Source organism: Schistocerca cancellata, chromosome 4 (genome assembly GCF_023864275.1).
Source record: "Schistocerca cancellata isolate TAMUIC-IGC-003103 chromosome 4, iqSchCanc2.1, whole genome shotgun sequence".
Lineage (NCBI taxonomy): Eukaryota > Metazoa > Arthropoda > Insecta > Orthoptera > Acrididae > Schistocerca > Schistocerca cancellata.
In genome coordinates, this window is record NC_064629.1 from 761147543 (window position 1) to 761164720 (window position 17178).

A 17178-nucleotide genomic window follows, 5' to 3' on the forward strand; every position below is an offset into this window, starting at 1 on the left:
ACCGACATGACGACAGAAGCTATATATGACAACAGAATAGAATTCAATCGCCAGCCGATGTGGCCGAGTGGTTCTAGGCGCTTCAGTCTGGAAACGTGGGATCGCTATGGTCGCAGGTTCGAATCCTTCCTCGGTCATGGATGTGTGTGATGTCCTTAGGCTAGTTAGGTTTAAGTAGTTCTAAGTTCTACTGGACTGATGACCTCAGATGTTAAGTCCCATAGTGCTCAGAGCCATTTGAACCATTTTTTAATTCAGTCAGAACTGGCGTAATTCAAATAGGGAGGGCTCTCTCGACAAGTTGACATTGTAAAAATTAGACTTCCAAATCCCAGTAACGACGAGCGACAACAAAGAGATCATAGACAATGACCCACACCGCAGGCAGCCATAAAACGTACCTATGAAACTGATGACGTGGCTGGCATGAATATCAATTAATACAGTAATTTTACGAGTCCACTTTTATGGGGAACAGGCGACGCAGTCTTATTGTGTGTACATTCCTTCTTGTTAGTTGCTTGATTACGTCACGACTATAGCGTCCAAATTCTTGTAACATATACTGCTAATGCGGTTTTGATGCAACATTTTTGTTTACTTGAAAAAAAAAACATTTTTTGTTTAACGTTCTTTCTGGGGGATCACAGATGAGACAGTATTTTGCTTTGTTTGAGAGCTGCACGATTATAGTACGACGCTACTTAGGAGTGACACGATCTTCATTACTCCTTTTACGCTGAATCTGTTTTATATCTGCACAGTTTTTATACGTTCTTCTGGAAAGTAAAATATGTTCTGGTAATAACTTTTGTGGTATAGCTACAGTGAGACAGGTATTTTTCGTAACACAACAATACGTTACAGGATAGTACTTTCAAGGTCACAGCAATGAACGTAATAAATACGACAGTTATACGCATGACACTTAATTATTGTATATGACAAAGGTAAGTATATTGATTTTAGGAGACATTTGCTCATGAACGACGATAACTACGACATTTGGTACATGTTTACCGTTAAGCAATGACAGAAATTTTTTTGCAGCGGGAACTGTAGTTTAGCGCTACATGACACGCATTTGAGTAATTACCTTTTGTACTTCGAACATTTTTAGAAATATATCAATAAGGCGATGATATATTCTGTGATTATGCTACATGTTTATTGTGGTGAAGTATTGAAGCAGTATCGACGTATATGTATATGAATAATGAGTAGTTTGGCACTCTGGTTTGTGGAAAAGTATGTTGGAAACCAAGAATTGTACTTTAACAGTTATGAGATGTGAGTATATATGTAAATGTATCACAATGCTAATGGAAAGCTTTTGGACACTGTAACTGATGAGATTTCGTTTATACACACTTCTACTGTAACTTTTTCGACCTGTGAAATATTTTATTTGTATGAAACTGTCATTGTAGCTGAAACTGTTGTCGTAAATATTTTCATAAAGAGTATAGGTGACCTTTACGTAATGCTCTGCTGCACACGGCTGTGCGCTAGCCGCCTGGAAAATCCCATTGTTGTGTTGCCTTTCAAATGCACGGCTGTAGAACAGAGAGGCCGTTGACCTCGCTATTGTCATTCCTTTGCAGAACGCACCACAAACACGATACACAATTACTTGAAAACATATGATTACAATTTGGAGTTTGTACTTCGTGCTACTTATAGAAATGCTTATAAAGTTATAAGAAATAATCTTACGTCTACACACCTGATTGTGACAAGTGTCTTCTTACGAGGGTTGAGAGAATTTTTACTGACTTATTTAATGCCATATGGTTGGTTATTTATGTTTTTATGCTTTGCTTTGTACATAATTGCTTATTTTATTTGATATCTAGTTTCTAGCTGCTCTGCTGTCAACAGATCCATTAGATAATAATTCTGTGATCCACGTTCTTAAAGAAAAGAGGACTTGGAAAGGAAAGAACAATAAGAAGGAGAAGGGACTATTAACAGTAACTGCACACATAATTTTCTTTGCAAGGACTTTTTGGTAGAATAAGTTGTTGTGGTGCAACATTCTAGTGTTAATATGTGACATATATATTAAGGTGTGAATAGACATTTTCCTCATCTGCATTGCGGGCTTTACTGTAATATTTTTTCTACTTGTACTTTATCATGTTTAGGTATAAGTTATTGCATTTGCGGCTGCTAATTGTCAGGCAATACCCTACAGAATTTTACTTTGAGTTACTGTGTTAAGCCAGTTTTACCAGTGACATACTTTTCTTGTTATCTGCATATTGCCTTACATTGGTTGTAATGTTGCATTTGCTTTGCTGATTTATATATGCTGCTGCTTGCTTTGCCACTTTCCATTTTTTTGTAGTTGTTGTTTGTGTTAATACTTTTGTACTGCTGAATTGATTCATTCTTTAATTTATGTATCTGAGCTCAGTAGGTTTAAGTTAGTTTAAGAGGGGGTATGCTACATAAGAAAATGAGTTGTGGTGAGTTGGGAAGAAATGAATTGAAAAGCTTTAAGAAAAAGATTTGGCTAAAGAGTATTGCACAATGAGGAATAAGTATTTTGATAGAGAAAATGAACAGATGTAAGTAGGGAATAATGACAACAAGTTTAGGTAGGATTTTCTTGGAAACAAATGACGAGTGAAGAAATATATGAAAGTATAAATACAGATAGGTAGGATTTTCTTTTTTTTTTTTGTGAGGGGGACAAATATTGAACTAAGGGAGGTCTCCGAGAGTTAAATGAAGTAGTTCTGGCTGAAAGTTATACAGGGTTCAGCATGAAGGATATTATTGAAAGTTGGAAAATGAAAAAGAGGTTTGCATTGCTCACCACAAGTACTGCAGTACCAAATGTTACACTGAAAACAGACCCTGTCCTTTCCTTTTGTATTATTCCGCTATGTTTATGTGTACCAACGTCTGTTTGTATTCTTCCTGTCTATCTGTGTTTACGTGATAAGATAAATTTGGTAGAAAATTTTTTCCTTCTAATACTAAGCTGCATTCACTATGATGAGGAATACTGTTATCCTCAAATCTAATCTGTTTTTGTAACATATTCTTTACTTTGGAAAGATGTTCAGACATTATTTATTCTGTTATGCTTTCTTTTAATGCTCATGGCTCAAAGTAATGTTTCTAAGGATATTCTCATTTTTCATTTATTTACTTACGTCACAATTCCTGTAATACTCGTATATATGCTTATTTCCATTATTTTGTAAAGCCTGTATTACTACGAATGTTATATGTATTATCATGTTCTTGACTGTAATGATGTTTTCTTTACCTTTGTAATTGTATTCTTAAACTGTAAAATTGTATTTGTATAGACACCAGTGCTTCAAGTTAAGTAAATAGTAGGGATTCATTTTACTGCACACATTTGTCTGTTGATCATACTATATGTATAAAATGTCAGAGGTTATATGGCTGTGTCAGTGCTTGCACGTGTGTTGATAATTCAGCAAGGGACTGGTTAACAGCATTGCTGGTTCAAAGGATATTGCAAAAAATACCTACCAATTCTACCCATATCCTTCAAGACTTCGACAGACTCTGCTGTGGGTCTGGTCTGTTGTGGCCCATTACCAATCTTCATGTCTTCATGTAAAGAGTGAGCACTGTATTTCCGTTGGGAGGACCACACTACTTCTTCAAGACTGCATGGAGGTCCACTACTTACGTGCGCATTTCCTTTTACTGCCCAGACATTGTGCATAAAACTGTCATACTCTTCTGATGAATGATTAGAACTGTGTTTAGGGACTGTGAGGACAATTTTCGCTTTTTTGACGAACAATACATTACTAATAGTGTGCATCTCATCTATTTGATATTGTTAATATAAATTTTTTTTAACAAGTTAGTACTGGCCACTACCCAAAAAACCTTCGTAAAATTTTTTGAGAGGAGCAGGGTATGTAAGTAGCCAGTTTATATGTTTGTCTGTTCGCAGCGTCTCTGTAAGAGACTCTGTGCCTGGTCGGACTCGCAGTGAGAAGTTAACAGTCAGCAGTGATGGAAGTTGAAAGTTGATAGTTAGCGCTGATGGAGGTTAGAAGCAATGTTAGCGCGAGCGGAGAGTCTGGACGTGTGTCCGTCATGGAGATGTAATATTGGTTCAACATGGATTGTAAAATATGGGTAATGGAACTGTTGACGATTAAACAATTTTTGGAACTGGATGTCACATGATTGAGGTAAAATCTGCTAGATACATTGTTGGCTCTGCAACAAAATCTTTCCTTTGCTAACCACATGCCTATTATTAGTTAGAGCCTACAGTAGTTAGAATCTTTTTATTTGGCTGCATGTAGACTTTCTGCATTTGCTGTAGTTGGTGTCGTGAAGATTTTCTGTGAGGTAAGTGTGTTATGAAAATGTGTAGGTACCTATTTGGATTTATTCTAACCCAGAGCCATTCTTTTGCGTTAGTTATTTGAGCAGTCAGATTGCGTTATCCTTGTATATTGTAGGGAATAAATGAATAGGATAAGTTTGAGTAGTATTTGGCAGGGAAAATTCTGTAGGTCACTGTTTGAGATGAAATGATAAAAACAAGTAAAGCATTCAGCAGTTTAAGTAAAAACGTAGAAGTTTCGCCTTCTCGGTTATTTCAGTCCAAGTAAAAAAATTATATTTAGAAGTTTCAGATTGTTACATACCAACTAATTATACTGTGCAACACAGTTAAATGATCAGTTTTTCGAACCCCGTAATTGTCTTCCATACAGACATATAGGTCTGAAATTTGGTTGAAAGAGGCCTACAACCTTTCTCTGTAATGGTGGAAGTCGTAGCGACCTGCGAATGACCCTCTGACATGGCGACGCTTCGAACAGTAAGCTGTCCACAGATGGGAAGAAAAAATGCGGGACCTCAGAAGTACCTGTGAGGTGTTGGGTGGGTTGATAGTGTTGCATTGCCACCGAATTTCACCACAATTCTGCCAAATGGCGCCGTGGCCGTGTCGCAAGTTGGGAAAGTCATCACACCTTCTCTCATCATTATATTACCCATTTTTGACGCTTCTCCGGTGGAGGCCGGAACCGGAACGACCAGCTTTGAAATAACGCGGTTTCGTTATGGATGGCTGAGTAAAACATTTCAGACACACCGCTGCACAGAATCGTCCGCGGTTCTGACGTTCATCGGAGAGGCGTCAAACGAAGCGGTCAGATGTATGTGAAGAGTATGACGATCTTCCCATCGCGTGATACGTACACGGTGTCATTGGGCAGAATTCTGGAGAGATTTAGTGCCAATTTAACGTCATCAATCCGCCTTGCACGGCGCCTTTTTTCGTATGTATCTACACATTACTGTCTGATGCGCCACCAAGCCCGAGGCTGACGTCGCAGGGTGCGACGATGTTGCACTGTTACTCAGAAGATTTGTAGGCACCCTTGAGCTATATTTCAAAAAATTGATACTTTAATTCTGTAGCGCAGTGTATTTTCATTTAACTGCAAACTATCATTTTCAAATCATTTATCGCTCCTAACACACACTAAATGAGATATCCAATCACTTTTCACAGATAGTCACCAGTTTCTTCCTGTCGTTTGGGTATATATCAGTATTCACAGTTAAAACTGCCAGGTTGTCGTATTTCCAAACCCAAAGACAAACAACTTCCTTTTAGTCTTTGTTGACAGAAGTTGTTAAGTTATTTAAACGACGACCAGTTTCGGCATCTCATTAACGTTGTCTTCAAGTCCCTGTATGTTAAAAACTATGAGTACACATGTGGTATTATGTCAAGGTATACTACAGCTGACATTACAGAAAATTAAGCGTAATAATAAAGGTAGTTGAAACCCACAAAATGCAATAATTAGCGTTGAAGAGAGTGCCTGTGGACAAACCACAAAATGTAGACATACTGGTTAACATAGAAACTAACCTTCTTGGTATCGGAGATTTATAACAGAACATGCCGAATATTATAGAAAAGTAGACAATATACAAAATCAAAAGCACAATCAAATAAAGTTTGTCTAGTTTTTTATAAATGTAAAGAAAAAATTCATAATTCTTACGGAAAACTATCCTCATTCAAATTAAAAGTCACAGTAAAATCTATGCAGTACACAACAGTGTGCATATCTATCGCCTAAGTATTATCAATACCAGTGATATAACAAAAATAGTTGTCACAGTATGGCAAACGCAACCAGAAGCCAAGCCCAACATCTGACATATTGCTATGTAAATGTTTTTATGGTCTTCAGTCCAGAGACTGGTCTGATTCAGCTCTCCATGGTACTCTCTATCCATCGCAAGCTTCTTCAACTCCAAGAACCTACTGCAACCTATATCCTTATGAATCTACTTAGAGTATTCATCTCTAGGTGTCCCTCTACAATTTTTACCCTCCACGCTGCCCTCCAATACCAAACTGGTAATCTTTTGATGCCTCAGAACGTGTCCTACCAGCCGATCCCTTCTTCTAGTCAAGCTGTGCTACAAATTTCTCTTCTTCCCAATTCTGTTCAGTGCCTCCTCTTTAGTCACGTGGTCTACCCATCTAATCATCAGCATTCTTCCGTAGCACCACATTTCTAAAGCTTCTATTCCCTTCTTGCATACGCTATTTATCATCAATTTATCGCTTCCATACATGGCTACACTCTAAATAAATACTTTCAGAAAAAATTTCCTGACACTTAAATCTATACAAGAAATTAACAAACTTCTCTTCTTCAGAAACGCTTTCCTGGCCAAAGCCAGTATACATCTTATATCCTGTCTACTTCGACCATTATCAGTTATTTTGCTATCCAAACAGCGAAACTCATCTACTACTTTAAGTGTCTCATTTCCTAATCTAAATCCCTCAGCATCACGTGATTTAATTCGGCTACATTCCATTATCCTCGTTTTGCTTTTGTTGATATTCATCTTATACCCTCCTTTCAAGACACTGTCCATTCCGTTCATCTGCATTTCCAGGTCCTTTGCTGTTTCTGACAAAATTACAATCCCACCGGCAAACCTCAAAGTTTTTATTTCTTCTCCATGGATATTACTCCATACTGCAAATTTTTCTTTTGTTTCCTTTACTGATTTCTCAATATACAGATGGAATAACATCGGGGATAGGTTACAACACTGTCTCACTCCCTTCCCAAGTACTGCTTTCCTTTCATGGCCCTCGACTCTTGCAACTGCCATCTGGTTTCTGTACGAATTGTAAATGGATTTTCGCTCCCTGTATTTGACCCCCTTCAGAATTTGAAAGAGAGTTTTTCAGTCAACATTGTCAAAAACTTTGTCTAAGTCTCCAAATGCTACAAAGTTAGGTTTGTTTTTCCTTAATCTATCTTCTAACATACGTCGTAGTGTCGGTATTGCATCACCTGCTCCAGCATTTCCACAGAATCCAAACTGATCTTTGCCGAGGTCGGCTTATACCAGTTTTTCCATTTGTCTGTAAGGAATTTGTATTAGGATTTTGCAGACGTGACTTATTAGTCCGAGAGTTCTGGTAATTTTCACATCTGTCAATACCTGCTTTCTTTGGTATTGGAATTATTATATTCTTCTTGAAGTCTGAGGGTTCGCCTGTCTCATACATCTTGCTCACCAGATGGTAGAGTTTTGTCGTGGCTGGCTCTCCCAAGGCTATCAGTAGTTCTAATGGAATGTTGTCTTCTCCCGGGGCCTTGTTTCGACTTAGGTCTTTCACTGATCTGTCAGATTCTTCACGCAGTAACGTATCTGCCATTTCACCTTCATCTACGTCCTCTTTCGTTTCCATAATATTGCCCTCAAGTACATCGTCCTTGTATAGACCCTCTATATACTCTTTCCACCATTCTGCCATCCCTGCTTTGCTTAAAACTTGTTTTCCATTTGAGCTCTTGATATTCATACAAGCGGTTCTCTTTTCTCCAAAGATCTCTTTAAATTTCCTGTAGGCGCTATCTATCTTACCCCTGGTGATATCTGCCCCTACGTCCTTACATTTGTCCTCTAGCCATACGTGCTTAACCATTTTGCACTTGCTGTCGATCTAATTTTTGAGACGTTTGTATCTCTTTTTGCCTGCTCCATTAACTGCATTTTAATATTTTCTCTCTTCATCAAATAACTTCAATATTTCTTCTGTTACCGAAGGATTTCTACTAGCCCTCGTCTTTTTACCTACTTGATTCCCTGCTATCTTCACTATTTCATCTCTCAAAGCTACTCATTCTTCTTCTACTGTATTTTTTCCCCCATTCCTGTCAATCTTTCCCTAATGATCTCTCTCAAACTCTCTACAACCTCTGGTTCATTCAGTTTACCCAGGTTCCATCTCCTTGAATTCCTGCGTTTTTCAGTTTCTTCAGTTTTATTCTACAGTTCATAACCAATAGATTGGGGTCAGAGTCCACATCTGCCCTTGGAAATGTCTTACAATTGAAAACCTGTTTCGTAAATCTCTGTCTTACCATTATATAATCTATCTGAAACCTTCCAGTGTCTCCAGGCCTTTTCCACATATACAACATTCTTTCATGATTCTTAAACCAAGTGTTACCTATTATTAAGTTATGCGCTGTGCATAGTTCTACCAGGCGGCTTAATATTTCATTTCTTATCCCCAATCCATATTCACCTACTACGTTTCCTTCTCTTCATGTTCCTACCATCGAATTACAGTCACCCATGACTATTAAACTTTCGTTTCCCTTCACTATCTGAATAATTTCTTTTGTCTTATCATACATTTCACCAATTTCTTCTTCATCTGCAGAGTTCGTTGGCATATAAACTTGTACTACTGTGGTAGGCGTGGGCTTCGTATCTATCTTGGCCACAATAATGCGTTCACTATGCTGTTTGTAGCAGCTTACCCGCATTCCTATTTTCCTGTTCATTATTAAACCTACTCCTGCATTACCCCTCTTTGATTTTGTATTCTTAACCCTGTATTCACCTGACCATAAGTCTTGTTCCACCTGCCACCGAACTTCGCTTATTCTCACTATATCCAACTTTAACCTATCCAGTCTCCTCTTTAAATTTTCTAACCTACCTGCACGATAAGTGATCTGTCATTCCCACGCTCCGATCCGCAGAACGCCTGTTTAGTTTCTCCTGATAACGACGTCCTCCTGAGTATGAAATTACAATTCAGTCCAGCCCTGTAGCTGCTTATAGGCGTTGATAAATATCAACGGGGACAGTTGAAAATGTGTGCCCCGACCAGGAGTCGATCCTGGGATCTCCTGCTTACATGGCAGAGGTCAACGCGACTGCAGGGCACGCTCTCCATGAGACCCACATTTCAAACGTACTGTCCACACATTACATTTGTAGTGCCCCTGGCCACTGTACTCAGTACTCGAGGTTTATCCTCTCTCTGGGTTGCTATGACCACAACCATAGATGGAAACATAATAGACCGAAGACACTATTAGCAAGAAACTAAACATCTATGGTCCATAGCACGCTAACAGGACAGTACTGGCTAGCCCCTGCAACAAAGTTACTTCTGGCAACCCCAGATGCTCGACCAGCCGAAAAACAGGCAATCGCAGGGAAAACGTACTGTACACAGCACGCAAACCAGCCACCCCCCCCCCCCCCCCTACATTGTGAGCTGATCTATGAGCGATCGCCCACTAATGTATGACGACCTTGAATTGCTACAGGGACGCAGCAGCTGCAGCAGGCCCTACAACGACCACCCGCAACGACAAAGGCAAGGATGCACGATACCTCGCACTAACATAACCACACATTGCATGCACTGTCGCAGCTAGCAAGCCGCTACTGCCCTCACTACCCGTTCTACTGTCGCAGAGGTTCTTTCCCTTGGCGCTTGCCTTGGCACTTTTCTCCCTCTGCCCTTACAAACCGCGACCCTTCGATCGCTTTCGTCCACTTTCTGTCTCCTGTGGACCATGCCAATGAGTAATCCTACACAGACGCATGGAGAACATCACAGCCCGCATCCTGTAACTCACGATCTGAAAACTAAAATGTTATGCAGAGGTGACAGTAGAACTTTTGGTTTGCTCACCACGTTGGTGTGATCGTGGAGGGGCTCAATCCTGGCAAAAGGTAGTCCATCTACCAATTCCCGTAAGGACAAATTTAAGTCATATGGAAAAGAACTGTTTGAACAGTACTGTAGAAATGAATGACTGTGTGTATGTATACGTGTAAAAAGTCTTTTAAAAATGTTCTGCAGGGAAGAAACTGTTCTTATCATTTTCCACCTTACAACAACTTTCACGGTGAAAAGATTAGCATCTTTTACAAATAACACTGATATAACAAATTAACTTATGTTTTTTATGCCAATATGTTAATTGTGGTGTATATATCAAGCAGCATCTGATTGCAGAGATACATCATACTAATACTAAGAGTGGAAGTGCATGACTTAATATACTATATTTACATTACAGCAAATAATTGCTGATATACATCTTACTAATACTGCTACTATAGATTTCTGTATTCAACATTTACAATGCATGGGGACTAGCAGCAGCAGATGAAGAAGAAATACATCTACATCTACATCCATACTCCACAAGCCACCTGACGGTGTGTGGCGGAGGGTACCCTGAGTACCTCTGTCGGTTCTCCCTTCTATTCCAGTCTCGTATCGTTCGTGGAAAGAAGGATTGTAGGTATGCTTCTGCGTGGGCTCTAATCTCTCTGATTTTATCCTCATGGTCTCTTCGCGAGATATACGTAGGAGGGAGCAATATACTGCTTGACACTTCGGTGAAGGTATGTTCTTGAAACTTCAACAAAAGCCCGTACTGAGCTACTGAGCGTCTCTCCTGCAGAGTCTTCCACTGGAGTTTATCTGTCATCTCCGTAACGTTTTCGCGATTACTATATGATCATGTAACGAAGCGCGCTGCTCTCCGTTGGATCTTCTGTATCTCTTCTGTCAATCCTATCTGGTACGGACCCCACACTGCTGAGCAGTATTTAAGCAGTGGGCGAACAAGCGCACTGTAACCTACTTCCTTTGTTTTCGGATTGCATTTCCTTAGGATTCTTCCAATGAATCTCAGTCTGGCACCTGCTTTACCGACGATCAACTTTATATGATCATTCCATTTTAAATCACTCCTAATGCGTACTCCCAGATAATTTATGGTATTAACTGCTTCCAGTTGCTGACCGGCTATTTTGTAGCTAAATGATAAAGGGTCTTTATTTCTATGCATTCGCAGCACATTACACTTGTCTACAATGAGATTCAATTGCCATTCCCTGCACCATGCGTCCATTCGCTGCACATCCTCCCGTATTTCAGTACAATTTTCCATTGTTACAACCTCTCGATACACCACAGCATTATCTGCAAAAAGCCGCAGTGAACTTTTGATGTCATCCACAAGGTCATTTATGTATATTGTGAATAGCAACGGTCCTGTGACACTCACCTGCGGCACACATGAAATCTCTCTCACTTCGGAAGACTTCTCTCCATTGAGAATGACATGCTGCGTTCTGCTATCTAGGAACTCTTCAATCCAATCACACAATTGGTCTGATAGTCCATATGCTATTACTTTGTTCATTAAACGACTGTGGGGAACTGTATCGAACGCCTTGCGGAAGTCAAGAAACGCGGCATCTACCTGGGAACCTGTGTCTATGGCCCTCTGAGTCTCGTGGACGAATAGCGCGAGCTGGGTTTCACACGACCGTCTTTTTCGAAACCCATGCTGATTCCTACAGAGTAGATTTCTAGTCTCCAGAAAAGTCATTATACTCGAACATAATACGTGTTCCAAAATTCTACAACTGATCGACGTTAGAGATATAGGCCTATAGTTCTGAACATCTGTTCGACGTCCCTTCTTGAAAACGGGGATGACCTGTGCCCTTTTCCAATCCTTTGGAACGCTACGCTCTTCTAGAGACCTACGGTACACCGCTGCAAGAAGACGGGCTAGTTCCTTCGCGTACTCTGTGTAAAATCGAACTGGTATCCCATCAGGTCCAGCGGCCATTCCTCTTTTGAGCGATTTTAATTGTTTCTCTATCCCTCTGTCGTCTATTTCTATATCTACCATTTTGCCATCTGCACGACAATCTAGAGAAGGAACTACAGTGCAGTCTTCCTCTGTGAAACAGCTTTGGAAAAAGACATTTAGTATATCGGCCTTTAGTCTGTCATCCTCTGTTTCTGTACCATTTTGGTCACAGAGTGTCTGGAAATTTTATTTTGATCCACCTACTGCTTTGACATAAGACCAAAATTTCTTAGGATATTCTGCCAAGTCAGTACATAGAACTTTACTTTCGAATTCATTGAACGCCTCTCGCATAGCCCTCCTCGGACTACATTTCGCTTCGCGTAATTTTTGTTTGTCTGCAAGGCTTTGGCTATGTTTATGTTTGCTGTGAAGTTCCCTTTGCTTCCGCAGCAGTTTTCTAACTCGGTTGTTGTACCACGGTGGCTCTTTTCCATCTCTTACGATCTTGCTTGGCACATACTCATCTAACGCATATTGTACGATGGTTTTGAGCTTTGTCCACTGATCCTCAGCACTATCTGTACTTGAGGCAAAATTTTTGTGTTGAGCCGTCAGGTACTCTGTAATCTGCTTTTTGTCACTTTTGCTCAACAGAAAAATCTTCCTACCTTTTTTAATACACTCCTGGAAATTGAAATAAGAACACCGTGAATTCATTGTCCCAGGAAGGGGAAACTTTATTGACACATTCCTGGGGTCAGATACATCACATGATCACACTGACAGAACCACAGGCACATAGACACAGGCAACAGAGCATGCACAATGTCGGCACTAGTACAGTGTATATCCACCTTTCGCAGCAATGCAGGCTGCTATTCTCCCATGGAGACGATCGTAGAGATGCTGGATGTAGTCCTGTGGAACGGCTTGCCATGCCATTTCCACCTGGCGCCTCAGTTGGACCAGCGTTCGTGCTGGACGTGCAGACCGCGTGAGACGACGCTTCATCCAGTCCCAAACATGCTCAATGGGGGACAGATCCGGAGATCTTGCTGGCCAGGGTAGTTGACTTACACCTTCTAGAGCACGTTGGGTGGCACGGGATACATGCGGACGTGCATTGTCCTGTTGGAACAGCAAGTTCCCTTGCCGGTCTAGGAATGGTAGAACGATGGGTTCGATGACGGTTTGGATGTACCGTGTACTATTGAGTGTCCCCTCGACGATCACCAGTGGTGTACGGCCAGTGTAGGAGATCGCTCCCCACACCATGATGCCGGGTGTTGGCCCTGTGTGCCTCGGTCGTATGCAGTCCTGATTGTGGCGCTCAGCTGCACGGCGCCAAACACGCATACGGCCATCATTGGCACCAAGGCAGAAGCGACTCTCATCGCTGAAGACGACACGTCTCCATTCGTCCCTCCATTCACGCCTGTCGCGACACCACTGGAGGCAGGCTGCACGATGTTGGGGCGTGAGCGGAAGACGGCCTAACGGTGTGCGGGACCGTAGCCCAGCTTCATGGAGACGGTTGCGAATGGTCCTCGCCGATACCCCAGGAGCAACAGTGTCCCTAATTTGCTGGGAAGTGGCGGTGCGGTCCCCTACGGCACTGCGTAGGATCCTACGGTCTTGGCGTGCATCCGTGCGTCGCTGCGGTCCGGTCCCAGGTCGACGGGCACGTGCACCTTCCGCCGACCACTGGCGACAACATCGATGTACTGTGGAGACCTCACGCCCCACGTGATGAGCAATTCGGCGGTACGTCCACCCGGCCTCCCGCATGCCCACTAAACGCCCTCGCTCAAAGTCCGTAAACTGCACATACGGTTCACGTCCACGCTGTCGCGGCATGCTACCAGTGTTAAAGACTGCGATGGAGCTCCGTATGCCACGGCAAACTGGCTGACACTGACGGCGGCGGTGCACAAATGCTGCGCAGCTAGCGCCATTCGACGGCCAACACCGCGGTTCCTGGTGTGTCCGCTGTGCCGTGCGTGTGATCATTGCTTGTACAGCCCTCTCGCAGTGTCCGGAGCAAGTATGGTGGTTCTGACACACCGGTGTCAATGTGTTCTTTTTTCCATTTCCAGGAGTGTATTTCTATTTACGGCTGAAATCATCGATGCCCTAACCGCTTTATGATCGCTGATTCCCTGTTCTGCGTTAACTGTTTCAAATAGTTCGGGTCTGTTTGTCACCAGAAGGTCTAATATGTTATCGCCACGAGTCGGTTCTCTGTTTAACTGCTCAAGGTAGTTTTCAGATAAAGCACTTTAAAAAATTTCACTGGATACATACATTCATACACATATATATGCTAGCACACATAGGATGTGAGAAAGAAACCTATAGATGACACACATACTAACGGTACATACTATTTGCAAGTGCACATAATGTGCCATTCACATGAATACACATAGACACACAATAATGACAAATGCTTCATGTGTCTATTCCGCTAAATACACATACAACCATAGAGACATACACACAGACACATTCAATCATTCTTGAGCAAACAATGTGAGAAGGGGAGGGTCCCAGTTCTATTAACACAGATAAGGCATTAGTTATCATGACACGACAGATCGACTTTCAGTTGCAGTGCAGTATGCACCTTATGGCTCGGTGACCGAAAGACTTCATGGCGCCTCACATGGGGAGATGCATTGCCACTATGCAGACACACCTTGTTGTCTTCGTTCATGTGAGCCTGTGAGGATGATAGCCCTATCCCATCTTTGAGTGGTTCCTGTCTCTGTACAGTATTCATGCAGTTTGATCTGAGTCGTACATACATACTTCTCAATCTGTGAACCACTGGTCTTGTCTTTCCTCAGGCAGGTAACTTTCGTTCTCCGAAATATTATGAGGTAAAGATAACTAGCTGCATATCCAGACATAGTGCTTTTCCAACGGCTTGTATCTAATTACTTCATATGGATAATAACCTTTCAGTAAATGAAAGCCGGCAGGTGTGGCTGAGCGGTTCTAGGAACTTCAGACTGGAACCGCGCGACCGCTACGGTCGCAGGTTGGAATCTTGCCTCGGGCATGGATGTGTGTAATGTCGTTAGGTTAGTTAGGTTTAAGTAGTTCTAAGTTCTAGGGGACTGATAACCTCAGATGTTAAGTCCGATATTGCTCAGAGCCAGTAAATGGAATTCCCGGTCTCCATACAAAATAAGTTTACACCAGCGAAATCTGGTTGTGCAAACTCGTAGTGCAACTGATACATATTTAGCTTAGTGAAGTCAGAATGCCCATACCGATGTAGTCCGGCTTCGTAAACTCCACTGATGCCTTATTCATCTCCACACGGACAAATCCTTCATTGAATAATGTGGCCCAATTATAATTTGTATTGGCTATGTAATCGCTTGCGCCATAACGCCCATCACAGCGGTTAAATAAATGAATTTCGCTACAGTATCTAACATTCTCCATAGTTTTACCGAAAACTTAGATATTCATTAAATTACAAAAACCTTTTTCAAAATAATATGTCGCGAGAACCCACTGTCCAGTAACCACATTTCAAAAGATATGCAGCATGTTTTTTCTAACAAGCTTCATCCCGAACTTGAGACACTGATGGAGCCTTCAAAAATATAGATTATACCTCTGCTAATTCCCTAGTGTTGCCAATAGCGTGGGGACAGAACCATTTCGCGAGGATAGGCGCTACGGCCACAGTGGCAAGTCGATGTGCACGTCATGCAAACTGGTGGGATAATCCAGGTCTACATCCATGATATATCCCCTACCAGCATCAGCAATGACAAAATGGATGTGTTTTTTTTTTCAATCTGCTGATTTCATTTTTGGACAGCCATCGAAAACCTTCAACTGGTTGTGTTTTGTGCTTGGCATGCCCGCAGAAATTGTTTGCTGCAGGTTGTAACTCAAAACGTCAGATGGCCCTTACTACTCCTCACTCATTCACGGGTTATTAGGATTGGAATACCTGTGAATCATGTTGATGGTAGTAATAATGATGTAACGGTAAATTCGGAGGTTATCAGATTTCCAACCAAAGATACTGTATGTGCCAGAATTAGCAGAGTGCTGTAGTACAGCCCCCAGAGAGGTACCTTATAAATTTCGAAAGCGGATACAGGCTAGCGTGCCAAATTGGTTGTACTCTGAGTGACAACAGTCGCTAGTGGAGCTGGTGTTTGACTGAAGAAGTAGGGGTGGTAGCGAGTCACATGGAGGCCCAAAGTGCTAATAGCTTAGTAATTCGACCGCTAGATGTCGGCGTCCTTTGCGCTCTGCTATTGGAGTATTTACCATGTAAGAGAAATTCTGATGCTTAGCAGTCGACAGAACTCGCTCTGAAAGCCCGTGGCTGGATACCCCAGTGCTGGAAAGCCGCTGGGGAGAAATATGGTGCGAAGGGACAAGAGGAACTTGTTAAATTCTGAAAATAAGATATTTTCTAACAAAATGTGAGCCCAGTACAATTGTGGAAAGCCAGTGACACAGAAACTTAGAGAACAATGTAAGAAGCACAAGAGTATAAGTGCGCTCTCGGTGTAAGGAATAGCTTTTAAGCAAGGGGTTTCAGATCGATTCTGTATTTATGGATTTCCGGAAGGCTTTTGACACTGTACCACACATGCGGCTTGTAGTGATATTGCGTGCTTAAGGAATATCGTCTCAGTTATGTGACTGGATTTGTGATTTCCTGTCAGAGAGGTAATAGTTCGTAGTAACTGACGGAAGGTCACTGAGTAAAACAGATGTGATTTCTGGCGTTCCCCAAGGTAGAGTTTTGCTGTTCCTTATCTATATAAAGGATTTGGGAGACAATCTGAGCAGCCGTATTAGGTTGTTTGCAGATGACGCTGTCGTTTATCGACTAATAAAGTCGTCAGAAGATCAAAACGAACTGCAAAACGATTTAGAAAAGATATATGAATGGTGCGAAAATTGGCAGTTAATCCTAAATAACGAAAAGTGTGAGGTCATCCACATGATTGCTAAGAGAAATTCGTTAAACTTTGGTTACATGATAAATCAGTCTAACCGAAAAGTCGTAAATTCAACGAAATACCTAGGTATCACAATTACGAACAACTTACATTGGAAGGAACACACAGAAAATGTTGTGGAGAATGCTAAGCAAAGACTGCGTTTTATTGGCAGGACACTTAGAAAAGGTAGCATATCTACTAAGGAGACTGCCTACACTACGCTTCTCTGTCCTCTTTTAGAATGCTGT